General features: G+C 48.7%; 1 long non-coding RNA gene across 1 annotated transcript; it reads left to right on the forward strand.

Annotated features, from left to right (window-relative positions):
* Positions 1 to 1017: 1017 nt before the first annotated feature.
* LOC141940141 (uncharacterized) lies at positions 1018 to 6776 on the forward strand. The gene is made up of 2 exons (XR_012627894.1): positions 1018 to 3235; positions 4656 to 6776. It is a non-coding gene; the product is annotated as an uncharacterized LOC141940141 (long non-coding RNA).
* The last annotated feature ends 11870 nt before the right edge of the window (positions 6777 to 18646 follow it).

An 18646-nucleotide genomic window follows, 5' to 3' on the forward strand; every position in this document is an offset into this window, starting at 1 on the left:
GAAGTTCTTGCGCTGGAAGGGAGTCCTGCTGGGGTTTTCTGAGCACACGACTGAATTAATGAATGAACGAATGCAGCTTGCCAGCCCAGATTTAAATTGCTTACTAGATCAAAATCTGCTCATTTTCTCTGTCCTTTTTTTCCCAGCCACTCTGTCTTTTATTTATTAATTTATTTGAGAAAACAGATAAAGAGCACAGAAAGTGCCTGCGGACATCATCAAGGCAGAAACTGCAGATAAATGGCTGTTTTTCATGCTGGCCTGAATCGTGAAACCTAGGCTTTGAGCCACAGTCCCGGGTGGGGAGGTCCCTGACAGAGGCTGGTGGGTGGCCAGTGCTGGCTGTGCAGCTGTGGGTGTGAAGAGCCACGGCTGTGCAGCCCCCAGCCCCTGTGGCCGGGCTGCCCTGAGCGGCTCGCTGGGCCAGAGGTAACCCTTGGCGGCAGCCCCTGGGAAGAGGACGGTATTAAAGCAGTGAAGCCCTGCTTTGATAGGGCAAGAAATAAACCCGGACTGCTTTGCAGGAAGGGTCACATTGTTTCTATCTTTCAGATCCACGCTGCCTTTGCTAGTAGCCAGTTGTCAGACTTTAAACAGGCACTTGCAAACAGGATCTCTGGAATATTTTGATTTATTTGGCCACTGGGCAGGCCTCCAGCCTGCTGTCTTGACTGTGGTGTTTGTATTTTAATAGGAGTTTTAAGAAGGCTTGGTTAAGGGTATTTAAGGTAGTCTCTGAGCTCTTATGCAGGCTTTCTCAGCTCTGATTAAAAACATAGCACCGAAGAGATGAGATGGCAGGTTTTTAAGGAGCAGAGAAGCAGGGACCCTGTAAGTGTGCCACCATCTATGCCCTCCTGAAGCCCCTTTCAGATGAGCGGGCCCCTCTCACGCTGTCGCCGCTCCTTTCCCATGGCAGCAGCCGGATTCCTTAACGCCGTGTCCAACCGTGCTGCGCAAGGCCAGGATGTAGGCAGCGCTGCGCGCCTGGAGCCGGGCGCTCGGGGGAAGGACAGCCGTCCGCTCCCCCCACGGCGCTCCCCAGCCCCTGCTTCGCAAGGCCAGACGTCTCTCCCCGAGCCTCGGCACTGGGATGCGCTGCCAGGAGGTAGCGTATGGCTGCACGGAGCTGGCGGCGGCAAGACGCCTCCCTGGACTCACGAGTAAAGGGGATAGGAGACAAATGTCGCGCATTCAAGGTGAAGGGCAGTGGTGGCATGAAGGAAAAGCAGCCTGTGCTCTGTGCCGAAGCCTGGAGACCTTCCTGAAGATCCACCGCTCTTCAATTTTTATGGCGTCTTAGCTATGCATTTTAGAGCTTGTGGAAAGAAGAGGCTGATAATCGAGAGAGAGATTCTGCCAATGTATCCAGGTATCCTGAGCTGCACTGCCCCTGCTCTTCCTCGCCCCGTGCTGCCGATACAGCCTGAGCAGGGATGGATTGCTATGCTGCCTGGTGCAGTGCAGGCGTGCAGGCACCTGCTACTGCAATATTGACCAGGTTTGCTTTCTTCAGCTAGAGACTCCACTGCGAATTTGAATCCCGGTCTCTGGAGATGCAAGCCCCGTGTGCAAGCACTCTGCCTGCTGCTGGCTTAACCCTGCCTGTTTGGTCCCTGACCCCTGCGGAGGATGAGGCAGGGTCAGCACCAAGGTGCACGTCTGCTACACACCGTCCCAAAGGGAGCTGAAGCACTTCAGAAATGAAGATATCCTTTGACCTGAGTGACTCAGCTCTCTAATAAAGTGAGGAGCTGAAGAAGTTTGGACTTTGAAGGGGTCATGGTGGTCACCTACTTAATGCACTCTGGGAGGCAGTTTGGGCACTGAAAACCAAACTGGGGAGCACTCTCAGGATCCCCAACCACAGCCTGAAAGCAACTAAAACAAGGAGGCCCGTGGTGGATCAATTTAAAAGGCACCTCAGAGCTCAGCACGACAGTAAGCTCTACAGTCGTTCGGTTGGAGGTTTTGTCAAGTCCTTTCTATCAGCATGAGGCCCTTCAGAGCCAGTGAGCTGTGTGCAGCTGCCCTCCTTCCGCACCTGCCTCCCTCCATGGGGCAGGCAGAAGGGTGCACAGTGAGAAGAAGGGAAGCTCGAGATCCCACAGCAAGCTTGCGCTGCTCTGCTTGGTGTCCCCACACCTATGTACCCCTCCAACAGCAACCAGCTGCCCTAAGAGGAGAAAGGTGTGATCTCAGTGTTTTGCGTGGATCCATGCAGAATGATGGGAGCACGAGGATAAGTATCAAGGCACCTGGGAGAAGGCTTGCCTGCGTGATGAAATGATTGTGAAGTAGCACATTAATTCGGGAGGAAAGATGCAAAAAGCAGCCCATCGTAACTTCAAACTTCACCAGCTTGCTGTACCGAGCATCCCTTGAAATGCTAATTAAAACGAGCTGACAGAGAGGAGCCTGCTAACAGGATCACAGCCTCGCTTGGATTGAGTAATAAACATGTAGTAGGCATCCGTGTTTCCCTGTATGCATGTTTTCCAAGCTGAGTTGACTGTAAATGTTGCGGTTATGTGAAACCCACACAGAGTAGGATGCAAACACAAACTAGAAAGAGAGGCAAGGCCTAGTCACCAAGCTGGAAGAGAAAAAAACTCGACAGTCTTCCACAAATAAATAAATAACTGCCTGAAATGAGGGCTAATTAACTTGCAATAAACCAACTTAACCACTTAGGGGCAGCGTTAACACAGAGTTAACATGCAAAACAAACCTGTATTTTCTCACCTGGTTAATTTAATATGCGCAGTGAATATTCATAGTGTATGAAATCCTGATACATCAACACACCGAATGATGCAGTCTGTCAAACCCAGGAACGTGTGGCAATAGGAGTAACTCAGTGCTGCTCACACGGCATTGACTTTGATCAGTTGGTGTTTCTAAACACATTCATAGAGGTAGGACTTTGCTGCTTTTCCTCTGTCAGGGTCATGGAGTATGTTCTATACAAAGATTAAAACCTAAAAAAGGAGATAAAAGAGGGCTTCACTTAAAATAAACAGAAAGAAGATGAAATGGAAAAAAGCTGTCTTTGAGAAATGCTGCTCTTGCATGCAGGAGCTGAAAACCCCATTTTATCTCCACGGCCACATTCAGAGTCACTTTGCTTTCAGATAATACGTTTCTTTCTCTGCCTTGCATTCAAAAAGGTCCCTGTTCCTTGGATTCCTCTGAAACATTTCCTTGCATAAAAAGGAGCTCAGACCCGCTTCAGGTATGTTTACACTCCCTGATCAGAACAAGTAAATAAAGGAAAGGTGGTGTTTTTGGTGTAGCTTGACTAACTTGAGTTAGCTCAGGCAGGCAGAGACAGTAGGAGAAACACAGTAACTTGTCTGGTTGTTGGTGTATTTTTTGTTTTGTTTTTTTTTTTTTTAAGGGGGCTAGCAGCTTGAATTCAGCCTCAGGTAAAACTCATCTTATCTCACTGCTCTTTTAACCTGAAGTGTAAAAAGCACAACTTATCCCCTCCTATTCGTGCCCCTCCCCCACTGACACACCGGCATGTTTATGGTTCATGCATGGCTTGCCAGTGTCCCAGCATCAACTTTACAGCTGCCAGGTACTCCCACTGCTCTGGCCAGGGCTGGGGGCAGCTGGAGGCCTGCTTCAGTGGTGTGCCCGATGCTCCTGGCAGTGGCCGGAGCATGCCGAGGCCGTGCTCCTCCGGCAGCGAGCGCCAGTTCTGTGCACCACCAGACTGCTCAGGAGGAGGAATAAGGTCTGTATCAGGTGCAGGAGTGTGCTTGCATTTCTGTGAATTAGACAGAGTGCACAGCAGGGAACGTATGCCAGCTTTATGCTCTGTGCTGGCTGAGGGAGGACAGACAATACCTGATCTGGCATAAAGTGAGCTCAGTGCGGAGAGAAGATATTGAACATGGCACAAAGTTAAAGTGGGGTGGGTAAACAATATCTGATCTGGCAGAAGAAGCTGCTGGTACAAAGTTGGCCTGTCAGAACCATTAAAATAAATTTAAACCAGCAGAGTGAGTGCCATGTGGCCGAAGTGGTTTTGCTGTGGTACCAGGGAGCGCAGAGCCAGATCCCGTGTGCTGTCAAACTCTGTGCTTGGGAACAGGGTGGGAAACGTGTGCCCTCCCTTGCTGGCATGCCTCTCTGAGGAGTGACACTGGGGCGGACAGGGAGTTGAAGGGCCAGGGATGTTAAACGTTGCAGATACGGACCTTGTCCAGCATTGCCCAGGCCCTGGCAGCTATTGCAAACCATCTCCTGCCGTGGGAAAGGGCTTCTCCCAGGGTGGGAGGTGGTGCTGGGTGTGCTGTGCTGGGTCCAGGCTGGCAGGGAGGCTGAGACGGAGGAGGAGAGGAATGTGCAGCACCATCACCAGCACCGCTTCTGTGGAGGGAGGGGGATCAGGCTCCAGAGCTGTCGTCCTGCCAAAAGCATTAAACCGACTGAAATACAGTCCTGCGAGGAAAGGAAGCAAGCGAGCTGTCAGAAGTGAGAGAGAAACGATGAGCCCACTGTAGAGGATCATCCACAGACCACCCTTCCTCACCAAAGTGATATTTCTCCTTTCACTGTTCTGAAGTGGATGAAGAAAGTCAATGTTTAGGCACTTGCTTCCTTTGCTTATAAAATTTGAGTGTTGCCCCTGTCTTTTCTTCCAGGATGGCCAGCACAGCCCAGGGAGATCCAGTCCCACAGCTCCTAGGAACTGGAAAGAGAATGGCAGGGCTGAGTCGTCATGCATTATGCTGAATATTTACCCCTTCATGCATGCTATTTTATTTTAAATCTAGCGTGTAATATGCTTTGCATCTAGCGTGTTGCTCTTGTATGTTTTTCCCTTGCCCTGCCTGTCTCTTGCTGGCAGCTGCCATCGCGAAACAAAAGGCAGCTGCCAGTTTGAGTGAACATCTCTCTCGCTCACTCTTTCCTCTCTTGCTCTTGGAGCTGATGCAACACCACTTCACAGACTGGGTGGCAGGCACTGATGCAAGGGGAGTTTGCTGCCCTTGGGATGCTTGGGCATTTGGTGCCTCCCAGATTCGCTGCCAGACCTCGAAGCTGTGTTCAAGCTCTTGAACCTGGCTCAGCAGTAGCCAAGAGACAATCAGCTGTCTTCCTGCCAGCACACCAGCTCAAGCTATCTCCGTTGCAGCAATTGCCCATTTCACAGGATTTGATGTTGCTGATTTTGGCAAAGGTGACGGTTTATTAAATATCACTTTGGTCTTCTGCCCCAGGATGTGTAATCAAACGCAGGGATCTCTTGCTCCAAATAGGTGGTATTCCTACATCAGCTGAAAGAAGCAAGACTAAACTGAAACAGCACTTGGAAGAAGAAACATTCTTGTGCCAAATTAAAGTACCATGGGGAGAAAGCCAGCACCTAGACCCTCAGACCAGCTGTGAACCTCAGATGCTGCTGTTCTTTGCCCAGTGGGACTGTGCAGAGTGTGCACTGCTGCACATGTTGAGGGAATGTATCTGAAACTCACCCAGGATATTTATCTCTTGGCTCCTTTTAAGACTGGCTAACTCCATGTTCTAGGAGACTCCGGAGACCATCACAGGGGCCAGTTCAGCTGTTTTTTTTCCAGAGCTGGAAAGTATGGAAGAGATGGTTCTGCTTTTCTTGGGGACCCTTTAACCTGAGCTATAATGAGAACTTGCTTTGGGAAAACAAGTTGAACTCTTGACTGCTGTAAATAGCCATGGGCTGGGTGAAGCCTCTGAGAAGGGAATGCTTTCTGCTGGGAGAGGGGCAGAAATGAAGTTTGCTGGATCTGCGGTCACTGGCACATCCTCAGTATTTCGTTATCTCTCTGGGCTGTGGTGACGGGGCTGGGGAAGAGGCACACAGGGCAGAAACCAAGCAGGAACCCCGATAGCGTACTAAGAAAAAGCCAAATAAATGCAAGCCTCAGTTCCAATCAGGAAAGTTAGGAAATGAGATCTGAAATACCCTCCTGGGAGTCTGGTGTGTGCTGAAGAAGCATACTGAAATAAATTCTCATGCAAGCTGTATCACTGATTGTCAGAGAAACTGAGCCCTCACTCCTTTCCTTTGTGGCAATTTTCTTTCAGACAGCTCCTGTTTTGTTTTTCCATAATAGAAATGGGTATCCACATGTCGTTCACTGTAAACATTTTTACTGAAATTATGTGAATGTGGGCTTGTTCTGAGGGACAGTTTGGAAAGATCCTGGTTTGTCTGGTTTGACTGATAATAAAGTCCAAAAAGCAGACATTGTTCTCCTAAAGCATGAGCTGAGTGAGGAAAAGAAGCTGCAGAGGACAGGTCTGGAGTCCCTGAGGAGCTGTTAGGACAGGGGAGAAATCACAAATACAGGTGAGAAGGTTGTACTTCTTATAAACAAAGAGCAAGCTATGCTTCCCTAGCAAAGACGATTTCCTCTAGATTAAGGAGGGTTGCAAATAAACAAAGCATAAAAGTTTATTGTCACGAGCAAGTGAGGGCATCTTGCATTGCTTCACAGCGCTGACTTGCCTCTTAGATAGGCAGGCAGGCTCCTGGCACTGAAAGGGTGCACTGCAGGAAAACAGGTGGGAAGAGAGAGGCATGAACACTTCTGCCTGAGCTGTCCTAATCCCCCTCACCTAAACTCCTGGATGGAGTCCATAGGTTTTCTCTGGTTCCAAAAACTATGCAGAAAGTACAGTTTATGGAAATGTTTCCAGTTTGATTTATCTAAGCCACCCGCTAGTAAGTGGATTGTGAAGAAACAGCAGCATAAATTAACGGCTGGATGCCTTCAGGCTGCACTGTGTCTTCCGTGATCTTTTGCTCCGTTTTCCCAAAGTTGTGCTGCGAGACCATCTGTGAGTCCCACTGCAAAGGATCTCTGTTGCTGTGATGGGACGTGGGGCTCAGAGGTACTCTAACCTACACGCCAGTTGTACGATAGGCGAAGCATGGTCCTGCTCTGAAAACCTATATATTTATTTTAACTCCTGCAACACTGATGAGTTAACACAGCTATGACAGAGAGAGGGAACAAGGCAGATCCTTTCCCTTTGCCACCACCTGCACTGGCAAGTCAGGGCTGACAGCGGGGCTAAATCCTGCTCCCGAATGTCTATCCTTTGCTATTGCTTTGGCTTCTCTGCCAGCTAAGGAGCTTTTCCTGATCTAGGTATTTTCTTGATAGCCTTCCCCTTTGGGGACTCCTGTTTAGCAGCAATTCTGAGTGCTCACTGCTCCATCTTGCCTCTGCCGCAGGGGCAGGGGGCCTGCTGGGCAGGATCTGGCCTCTCCGCTTCTTCCTGCTGCTGCCCATTATGCCAGAGGGCAGCCTGCAGCAGTCCCTTACAGTGTAGGCAGGGCTCCCCTAGGCAGACCTGCCGGCAGCTCCAGGTCTTCCCTGGTTTGGCTTCAGGCCCACCTACAGCTCCAGTCCCCCTTCCCCAGGCACAATTCCTTTCTCCAGCACAAATTACACTGCTGAAGTGGCCTGCCCCTTTGCTTAGGTGATTATAATAATTGCAAAAGGATTCTAAGACATCTTCATAAAAGATAAAAGAAATAATTCCTCTTGGCCTGCTCTTTCCTCTAAATTTTCCACTCAGATTTTCTGTAAGCCTGCCTCGGTCTAGCTTGCTGTCCCCGGTCTCTGGTCAGCCAGACTCTCCCCGCTGATGACCAGGGAACTTCTCCCACTCACGAGGCAGCAGCAGTGGGGAAACATGCTGTTCTCTGCTGTGGGTCTCTGTCTGGGATGCCTCAGCTATTGCACCTCTGCCTTACTGTCACTCTGGTTCCCTTCCAAGACCCTCCGTCCCGGTTGCTCTACAAAAGGTACTCCCCAGTCCCTTCGCCTTTCTGAATATCCCCTCCCTGCCCACTGGCATGCTGCCTGTGCCTCCCTCGCCAGGCTGGGGTTTCTGCCACCATGTCCTCCCAGTGCACACTGTCACCTTGGGCACATGGGCACAGGCAAAAAGGAGCCCCAGGCCTCTAAACCAGGCTGCTTCATCCTGTGACACAGTGATCTCAGGGATGATCTCAGGCATCAGGGATCAGGAGGATCTGAAGGATGGTCTCACAGAGGATAAGAGAGGGTGGCCTATGGGCTCTGGCACACTGGGGTGGATGCAGATCTTGTAAGTCTTCACCTTTCCCTAGCCTGGACCTCTCCCAGCCTGGAGAGAGAGGCAGCTGAAAAAGAGAGGATCAAGGCCACCTGCCTCCCTCTCCCCTGACATTCCTTGCTCAGTGAGAAAGTAGCTTATGTATGACTGATTCCCCCTGCAAAAGGGAGAGAAAAATCACTCATGGAACTCAAGACGAAGTGTCAGGAGTGACAATGAGGATGAATCAGACTTCCACCTCCTAAAACAATTCTGTAGTCTTTCCCTTGTGTAGCATGAACCATGAAAAAAATATTTCTTCTACAACACTTTTACCTGCCACTTCTTCAGCTGAAACTAAGGCGTGTACCCGACCGTGTAGCAATAACATCTGCTGACCTCCATCCTGGGGGATGCTTTCCAGTGGTAACATGCCAAGAGAGAATGTGTGTGCCACTGCAGAGTCCCAGCTTGCCCTCCTGTCCCCAGCTGTATTCCCAGGCTACTAGGAGTGATGCAGGGATGTTGGGACCCACTCTTTGCTAAGGTCTCTGCCCTGGAGGAACTGGCAAATCATGCTACCTGTGTACTGAGATGCTTTCTGCTGTCCAGCCCCAAACAGCCACTCCACTTGCCAGGGTCTAAGACTGGGGCTCAGTCTGAAGTTTTGAGGCCAGATCCTCCCCTCAGGTGTCCCCCGCAGCAAAATCAGCTCTCATGCCTTACTCTTCAGTGTTTTCAGCTTTTAACCAAGGCAAGCCAGGGGCAGACCTTAAACTCACATTCAATCTTGGGCAGAAGGATTGGAGATCGTTACAAGTTCTGAGGATCCCAAGCATTGGAGAGGACAACAGAAAATGCTGATTGCCTCAATGCTGGAGGAGACCCAGACTGTCTGCATTCGTAGTGGGACTGACCACAGCCAGCTGTGCCGGCAGGGCAACCCCAAGCCCTCCCTCCCCTTCCAACATTAATGTCCCTTCCAGAGGGAGGGGTGGACTATGGCCTGAGTTGTGCAGCTGGGTCAACTTCAGGTACGCAACGAGATGTAAAAACATTGCTAGCAAATCAACAAGAGCAGACACAGTATTGGGCACTTGGGACCTCTGAGTTATGGGGGTCTGGGCAGGTTTACTTCTAGAAGGTCCCAGCAATGGCCACCTTTCCTGGGGGGCTTAAAATTTACAGTGACAACATGCTGGCACATGGAAATGCTCTGTAGTGGGCTGAGGACACAGTCCCCTCAGAAACAGAGTAACAGTGAAGAAACCAAATCTCAGCCATCTGTAAATCTCAGCAAAGCATGGAAATCACTTCTTCTTTTCCAGTAAAAGGCTCTCTTGTGTGGGGAAGAGGAAGTCCGAGCTGGCACACTTGAAGCCTCCCTTTTAAGATACCCTATAACATCCCTTTTGTCATGTGTCCCCCTGACCTGTCAGACCTGCCTGCCTCCTGGAAATGCATCAGTGAGGCTGAATTTCAAAAGCTTTCTTGCCACTGTTACTTGCATGCCATCCCTCAAAAAGGAAAGAAGAAAACAGGGGGATGTCGAGGGCTAAGATACAAGCAGCCTGTGCACCTGTGGTGCAGGAAGATGGTTAATGGGCAGTTGAAGCTTGCTCTCCCTGAGCTGGGCTCACACTCTGCACAGCTTGGCCAAGTTGAGAGCCCTGCTTGGCACAGCCTGACCTCTCAATGATTTCGGCCTCAATAAAGACTTGGCATCTGACCTGTGGATTTTTCTTTAAGAAGATGAGAGGGGAAAAAACCCACAAAGCCTCCTATAAAAAGCCAAACTTCCCAAGCCAAAGCCAATAAAAAGCTTCCCAGCTGTTCCCACTCCTCCAAGCCGACGCGGGCTCTGCAGGCAACAAAACCCTTCCAGCAGCCGGGGAGCCTGCGGGGTGCCAGTGGCCGCAGGATGGGGGCAGAGACCTGAGGAGAGGGGGCCCTCGGCGGGTGTCCCGTCCGGAAAGCCGGGCCCAGGGAAGTGTGAGGTGCCTGGCAGAGGGCTGACTCAGCGGGAGGCAGTGGTTTGTGTAACCTCCAGCAATCCATTATTACAAAGGGGCTTTCAGGAACTCCTCCGTGCCAGGCACAGCGAGGGTTATTGATTGAGGAGACAGTGTAAATGCACAGAGAGGCTCCATCCATTAGGGCCGCTGCTCTCCACCAATTAGAAAAAAATCATTACTCAGCAGCCATCAATGGGCTCTGCGCAGTGCTGGAGTGCATGCATTCAATCTATCTTCTCCCACCTCCCTGAAAACTTAATGACAACTATTAGAGCTCCGCTGAATGCCCGGTGTGTACAGAAGCAAAAGATTCATTTGGTAATCTTAGTAATTACGACGCCATAGGAGGACGCATGCTAAATTCAAACAAGGGTGCGAGGGGGGGGCGTGGGGGGAAGAGCCTGAATTCCTGTGTTGTGAAAGCCCTTGTTGTGCTCAGCCTCCTGTCCCTTCCCACTCACCTGCCGCCTCCCTTCCCCTCCTTCCATAGCCTCTCGGGTGGGCTTTCTGGGTTTGCTTTTCCGCTTTTTTCCCCCCTCCCCAAAAGGGAAAAATAATTTTGTGAAAGTAAATTGAAGTGGGGCGACTTGGGAAGTATTTGAGACCTCTGGATGAGGCACAAGCCTGGCAACACTGTTTGACAGCACTGCCCTGAGCAATCGAGGAGGCGAATTCCCATTTATGAAAGCCTGTAGAACTGCTCTGGAGCCCCGCTGGCATAACACACGCTGGGTGCAATTTATTTACTCTGCCACAGCCCTCTCCTTCCCCCCCTCCCCACCATTCAGCCTTTTCATTTACACATGGCAGGACTGAGGCTGAGTGAGACCCTCGTCTCCCTCCTTGCTGATGCACATCACTCCAAGTTACAGGGAAAACAAAGTCCCAGGAGGGAATTTTTGGAAGAGCTCAAGGATGGATGTGACATGTCATTGAAGTTGAAAGGAGCAGTTACTTATAAGCTATGGTGCTTTTCATAGGCCTCCTCTTCTCCAGTCCGGGAAAAGGTAAGTCATCATTATATGAGGGGCACTGACGGTGTTCAGCAGCAGCAAGTGCCTGGAGACTGCTGGCGGTCATGTCGGTGTTCAATACTGCACCTCCCAGCAGAGGAGTATCTACCACACACCAGCAACCTTGTGTCTGGTGGATTTTGTCAGGATAAGGGACAGGTAAAAGAGGAGCATTACTGTTCCCTTTTTAGCACCCTCTACAGGAGCTGATCCTGCCAGGGCCAGCTGCCATAGCACCAGCCACTCTGAAGGGGACGATCACTAAAGCAAGGAGAGGACATGCTGCCAGCCCCTGCCTCAGTTCAAGGTTGCAGGCTTATCTTGCCAGGGGTGAGGAAGCAGAGTCACCACATCTCTGTAGTTAACCTCAGTATGTCTGGGCTCAAGATGTTAGCCATGAGAAATACAGCTATGAGAGTTCTCAAGAGCAGTCAAGAGTGAGCAGTGCTAGACTTCTTAGGCCTTTGGTTGGGCTTCTTCATATGGACGTGTTGTAGGATGAATGCAAAAGTTCCTACAACACCCATCAGATGGCAAAATATGTCAAGGGGGAAATGGCACAGACAATCGTAGGAAAATTAGAAAAAGTAAATCCCAAAGACTCTACTCAGTTTTTATTTTGGTTTCACTCGGGGGAGGTCCTTTTAAGTTCAGTGAGACTTAGTAACTATGGAGTGAAGGCCTCAGACTTCAGTGGGTTGTTAAGGAAAATGTAACCTCCAAACTTTCTCAGAAATAAAAACAGAAAAAAGAACATTAAAGATTATTCAGTGGGATAGTCTTCCTCCTCTGTGTATGAAATATGAAATATGAGAAGGGCACTGAGGGAGAGGTTACCCTTGTCTGCCATGTTACACAACACAGGACAGGCATAGGGAGCCCTTTCCTTGCTGAAGGCCAAAAAGGCGTTTGAAAACCTCAGATAAGCAATGTATTAACATTCATCTTAATGTTATCCAGCAACAATGATGAAAAAACACAAGTGGCTACAAGCCGCATGCAAAATGATATTGCAGCCTGTGTCTGCCCCTCATGTACCCTAACTCTCACAGGGGCTAATGGAGCACAGAGCGGGGTTGTACCCCTGTAAGGTCAGCAACCAGAGGTGACTCTCACACTCCATCCTGATAACCCTCTGTCATTTAATGGATTTTAATGTTAAAGTTTATTAAATAATGAATTTTCAGCCAGGCAAAAGGGCATGCCTTGGTAAAATGCAATGACAAGAGCAGCACGTGCAAGGCACCAGGAAGAAGAGGGGGCTGGCTTTGTTGAGAGACCCTCCAACGCCTTCTCATGCTCCCTCCCAACTGATGGGCTGCCAAAAGGCACAGCCCATCTCTCTTCCTGCTTTTTGGCTGGGGAGAGCCCCTGTGACATGGATGCTGGAAAAGGAAAGACCACAGCAACCAGATCAAAAGACAGTCGCCTCTGTGATTTCTGTTCAGTCATCCCTGACCTTGAAGAGTCCAGTGTGAATCAGAGCCAGGAAAGGCAACGTGTGAGAGTCCATCTGATCTCCCACTCACAAGGAAGGTGCTGGCAGCTACCACGCGGGGTGTGGATCCGGCCATCTGCCGCAGACACAGGGTAGGTGTGTGGAGGCCCAGCTGGCAAACAGGCTGGTGGCTGGCTGGCCCGTGAAAGAATGAGGAAGGTCTGCATGCTCAGCACAGATGGCCCCAGGAGACCGTGGCGTTGCTTGAACGAGGAGTTTTGCCTGTGCCCCTAGGACACAATGGAGACCAAGCTCATGGGCAACCCAGGAAAGGCTCTTCACAAATCAGGCAGAATGCTAGATCAGAGGACCAAGCACCACCTTTGCCTTTCTTTTAATGACCCAAAGCCAAGCTGGCTTCTAATGTGAACTATAGAGCTCACTGTCTGACTGCCATAAGTTATGGGAATGCTTCCATGGTTTAACTGGGAGTGGGCGGTGCTGGGCTCCCTGGTGTACACAAATAAGTTTATCTGCAAAGCCTTGACCACTGTCCTCCAAGATTTCCTGTGAAGACCTCGGCAACATGGAGAGGGGAAAAGGCCAGGTACTGAATTGATAGCACTGGCCATTTACTACAAACTGTAGGCTTTGGAGGATGAAGGAGGATATATTGGATCCTTTGAGCAGAGGGGCACTTAGTGTGTTTCTCTGACATTGGTGCTCAGAGAATGGTGTAGAGGATGATTGCCTAGAAATACATTTGCTAAGCTATTTGCTTAAACTACAGAGTCACTTGGGCACCATCAGACAGAAGGAAAGCCATGAGCTCTTTTGCCAAGAGACTATTGATAATGCCCTTGAAGAGAAATCTTAAAGCTCTAGGACCATTTACTGAGTGTCCTTCTCCACATTAAGTATGATTATTGTATTTAAGGGGTAAGGACTGTAAGATTTAGGGTCACAGTTAAAAAAACTCCAACCCAATAAAGACACAAAGCCAAAGCTTGAGAAGAGGCACACGTATTACAATACTCAAAATATGGCTATTTTACAATTTTCCCATGGTTTAGACCAACTTTTTTTGTTGACTCTCTGAACAAGAAAATGGCTCTAGCATACATCACCAGAGTGAAAACTCTGCTGAGGTGTTCTTCAGTGTGTGCCTGGGGATAGCAGGCAATTTCATCTCCAAGGCTTTAATTCATCCTAAATGACAGGTGCACATCCTAAATGTCTTCTAATGCGATGACATTTGTCCAGGTTCTCTCCCTGTAATTCCATAGCTGTTCAAAGAAGCTGGAACAAGAAATCTGCCCAGGGGCTGCCTGCAGATATAAGACAGTGTTTTGAAACCGTACAGTGTCCTTTGTTGTTTTGCAGTATGTGTTATTGCTCTGGGTGGTGTATTTTCAGCATATTTATTTACATTTGGAAAAAGGTTCTCTTGATGGTCCAATCCTACCCCATTTGGAAATACTTCAGTCGGAGTCTCTCAGGGCTTCTTCTCAGGGTTCTCTTGCCTTTCATTTTAGACTAAAAAAATGTTTACAGATTTTTAGATGTTTCTCGGTGATTCTGGATCCCTGAATCAGTTTTGTCAGAGAAAGCACTTCTGCTGTGGCAGACCAGACAGGAACCTTGTTTTGGTGGAATCATTGGTTAGGTGCCTTTCCCTCACCCCTTTCAGTATTTATGAGCTATCTCTTAGCTGCAGTATCTTTCCCTCTCTCCTAGAAAAGTGTGTTCTCTTTTCTATAATTTCCTTTTGCCACCTACAGAGTGTTTCCCAATCTGTCAGCCATTTACAACTCCCTCTGTTCTCTCTCATCCCCCTCCACTGTGCTTTTGTCAGTCATTCTTTCTCTTTCCCATCTCTGTTCTTCTGTTTCCTTATCTTCTGCTTCCCTCCTTCACCATCATGGCATCCCTCTTATAACAGATGTCCCTCTGCCTCCTCCTTTACTCTCTGCACTCTGGCAGAGGGTAAGTGTCCCAGTAGTAACTGACTTACTACTCTGTGTGAAGACAGCTCTTCTCGTCTTCACTTGGCCCTTGTCTGAAATACTGTAAATATTTATTGTTTCTCTGGACCAAAGGCAAAGCCACCCCAACTTCCCTCAGTCCTCTCCGTGTGTGAGCTGCCCCGGGAGAGAGATTCAGGCTGGGGGGGGGCAGGATGCAGCCCCATCCCTCCTTAGCATGAGGAATGACCTTCCTGGACTTGGACCCTGAGGAGAGGGAGAACAATGAAAGATGGGCTATCTCATTTCAGGCTTGTCACCTCTGCCTTGTTAATGTTCCTCCCCTTCCTCGCCTTCCCCAGATGGCCCTGCAGATGCCAGCTATCGTTTCTCTCAGATTGTGCAGCAGATTAGCATAAACCCAATCGCCCTCACCCGTATTTACCTTGGTGATATTGTTGCTTCTGTTTCAGACCTGAAGAAGTGCTTATGTTCCCAAAAGCTGGGTTGTTTTTCCCAGATATACTGTTTTGTTTAATGAAAGATGCTACCTCTGCCTACATCTCTTCTACCCTTTTAGGTGAAGACATGCTGAGGTAGTCTCCCTCCTTTCCTGAGACACATCTGTTTTTATTCCTCTCTTCCACTTAAAGAGACGCTTTTTCAGAAAGGACAGGCTTCTTGCCATCTTCCTGGAAGCAACATCCCTGTTCTGTTTCTGCCACTAGTGAAATTCATGTTGTTCATGTTCCCTACCACACTGTCACGAACAGCAGTGGGTCACCCATGAGTTCTCTAGAAAACCAGGTAGAATCTCCTTCCAGCTGAGATATGAGGACTACCTGCTGCCAAAGTAGGAGACTACTTCCAAAGTAGTGGACTGGAATATATTACTGCCAAACTCATCCCAGTGGTCCCACAGAGTTTGAAGTACTGATGGACAATGCAATTAGACCATGGTAGGATTACAACCCAAAAAGTGTGCCCTACCCAATGCTGCCCAAATTACTAGCTGCTGAGGCCACAAAGTCCACAAGACTCATTTTGTGCTCTGCTTTGTGTCTCTCCACTGCAGACTCTGTTACGCTTCTACTTTCCCTAACTCTGTTTCCAGCAACAGGGAGACCTTATCTGCATGCAGCATGGCCTGTGCTGCTCCTCTTTTTCCCCACAAAACGCTGGAGCAGGGCAGAGCCTGCAGGCAGGCAGGAGACCATGAGAAGAGTGGGTGAGGGAGGGGATTGCGTCGAGGAAGGGAGTTGTCAGTGTCTGGGGGTTGGGGTGTGAGAGAAGGGAAAGGCTGTACCAAGCCCTCCAGTGCCAAATGCCCCACAGGTTTTGCCGTGGGATGCAGTCTCTCAGGAAGTATTTCACTGCCCTGGTGTAACTGGACCAAATAAGCAATAGGAACTAGAGAGGAATAAAGAGAGAAAGTTGCCTTCACCTGGATTCCTGAACCTTCCCAGCTCAAACTTTTGTCCCAGAGACTCAGTAAAACCATAATACTTGATGATGCTGTGGCCCTTCCCTTGGTATCGGTGTCATGAAAGATTCAAATGGCATTGTCCACCTCCAAAGCTTTTGCAGAATGAATCAGTTTTCCTATGTGCCTGACTTGACACACATTCTCTGACCACTTGGAGGTCACAAATTTAATTAAACCTTGGTGAATAGTAGCAGACCTCACAGAAATAAAGGCCTTAATCCAATCAAGCCACATTTGTACTCCCTGTATTGCATCAAGCATGGCCAAAGCAGAAGGGACAGACCGTGGCGAGCTAGAAGGGCCCCAAGAAGTTCCTCTGTACACTGCCAATTATGGATGATAATGTGATTGTGACACTCGCAGACAATACGAGCAATTTCTCAAACTGGAGGCCTAAGGCTTGGTATTATTACACCCAGCTAGTGCAAGAAACATGGGAAAGATCACAGCTAGTTCTTGGAGTAAAATGGGTATGCCTTTTGGGAGAGCTGTCACTTGTCAGGTGGAGATCAACTTTAACTGCGGCTGGTACAAACCTCTCACTAAAGTCATAGGTTTGCTTTGTATTGGTCAGTTTTGGGGGAATCTCATCCTCACTCTTCTGTGAAAAAAAAAAAGGGAAAGGTGGAAGCAGCCTGTTGCCCTAGGAAGTGCTTTTAATCAGCCTGTGCAATACTAATTAATTTTGCCTAATGTCTCATGCTGTATTCCATCCTGGAGGAGGCGATGCTCGATGTGTGGGCCAGGTGATTCACTGGTGATCAGAGGAGCTGGCTGCAATTTTTACTGGAGCTGACAGAAAAATCTGAAATTTTGAGAGGAGGAAAATGTGTCAATGTTGTCACAAGCTGGTCATCTTCAACCCATACACCAAGTCAATATTTGCAGAGTGTTGAAATTTTAGCAAGGAATGGGCAATTTCTTTGCTAAAGAATTCACACTATTCACCCCAAGTATAGAATTCCTGCTAGCCCAGTGTAGTAAATATTATTTCACTGTTCAGATTAAGGGAGATGCAATCTGTAAGTAGAATTGTACGGGGCTTTGAGGCATTTTCTGGGTGAGTGGCATGTTGCTAACTGTCAAAATATTAATAAATTGTACGTTAACAGTATACAGTTAAGTAATTAAAAACCCCAAAACTCTCTAACAGGAGTGAGACAGGTATACAGAGGTGGGAGGTGGTTCCTGATGGCAGGTTCTGGTTAGGAGAAAAGGTGCTTGAAGTGTGTAGCAAGGTGATGTTAAACGATTTTATGGTTAGAGACCTCAAGGGAAGATAGGAACAAAGAGCTGTGTGCTTCATAGAAGCCTGCATCCATCCTGCTCAGAAACAGGACCAGAAAATGGAGTGGGTATTGTTATTACTCCTTGTTATTTAGACTGCGGGAGGAGATAGAAAGGACACATATGATCTTGCTGTTTCTGTACAGAGAGCAAAAGAGAGTGCTGGTCCCAAAATGTTTGTAATGAAAAAGGAATAATGACGTTGAAGGGAAAGCACAACTTTTGCTTTGTGTGTTTTGTAGGTAGAGCTGAAGTTTTGCTGCACCTTCCCTTGCACTGGTGGAGGAGGGGCAACATATGAAAATTGCTTTCACTGGAATCACTCAGCTTGAAAAATGGGGCTTTAAAAAAGGAGAGAGTGGGAGAGAGAGAAAACTGTAATGTTTTACAAACCATTTCACCTGCCTGACGAGCAGTCTAGGATCGGCTGCAGCATGCAGGAGGTAGCACCCTGCCTGCTCTTCCCCAGGGACCTGCTCGGGTGAAGGCTCCTGCCGCGGGCCAGGCTGAGCAGACTGCAGCCGTGCTCTGCTTTTGCTGCTGTGCTGGGCTCTCTGCTTGTGCTCGAGTTCAATAGGCTTTGCCCCTGTGCTCATTCAGCTGATTAAAAGTCATTTTTTTTTAAAGCCACCAGCATGTGAGCCACAAGGATTCGTTCATTATTGCTCAGCCGTGCTGCGAGATGCTGTCTAGAAGTAATTAATTGGGCAATGCTTTGGAAATGTGGAGGAAAAAGATTTTCAGGGGAAAAAATAATGCAGGAAGGTGGGGGGAGTCTTACATTTTCCCTTTGAAGTGAGGATGCTTTGCTGAGAGGGAGGGAGGCAGAGGCAAAGAAAAAAATCTTGCTTGCTATTTTACAATGTTATTCTCCACAGCTGTATGGATAAACATGTAGCTTCAGCCTGTTTTTTCTGCCTCATTTTAAAAATAACCATAGGAGTGGGACTTTGTTACTGAGAATTTTTTTTTTTCAGGAAAGGGAAGCCTGTCCCTATTGCAAACCCTCCCTGCTAGCCGGCATGTGCAAGGGGGGTAGCCCTGGGAGGTCCATACCAGGCGGGGCTTTCAGTGTCGTTTGCAGAACATCTGCTCCTTTCCAGCCAGACCTCAAATAATCCTGCAACTTTAACAGGAACCACAAGTTCATGCAAGGAAAAAAGGGTGGAGACCCAGCAGCTGTCGGGCAGGCCTATTTATATCTAGGCTGCCAGCAGTGAGTGACGTCGGTAAATCCCCTGCGAGGTCTCTTGGCTGGCACGGCATCGGCTGCGCTGTTCTTTCTGGCCACGGCCACGGGATTAAACGGCACTAAATCTGAACCAACTTTTTAGAGATATCTGCCTTTAAAAGCACAAAGT

The sequence above is a fragment of the Strix uralensis genome, chromosome 2 (genome assembly GCF_047716275.1).
Source record: "Strix uralensis isolate ZFMK-TIS-50842 chromosome 2, bStrUra1, whole genome shotgun sequence".
Lineage (NCBI taxonomy): Eukaryota > Metazoa > Chordata > Aves > Strigiformes > Strigidae > Strix > Strix uralensis.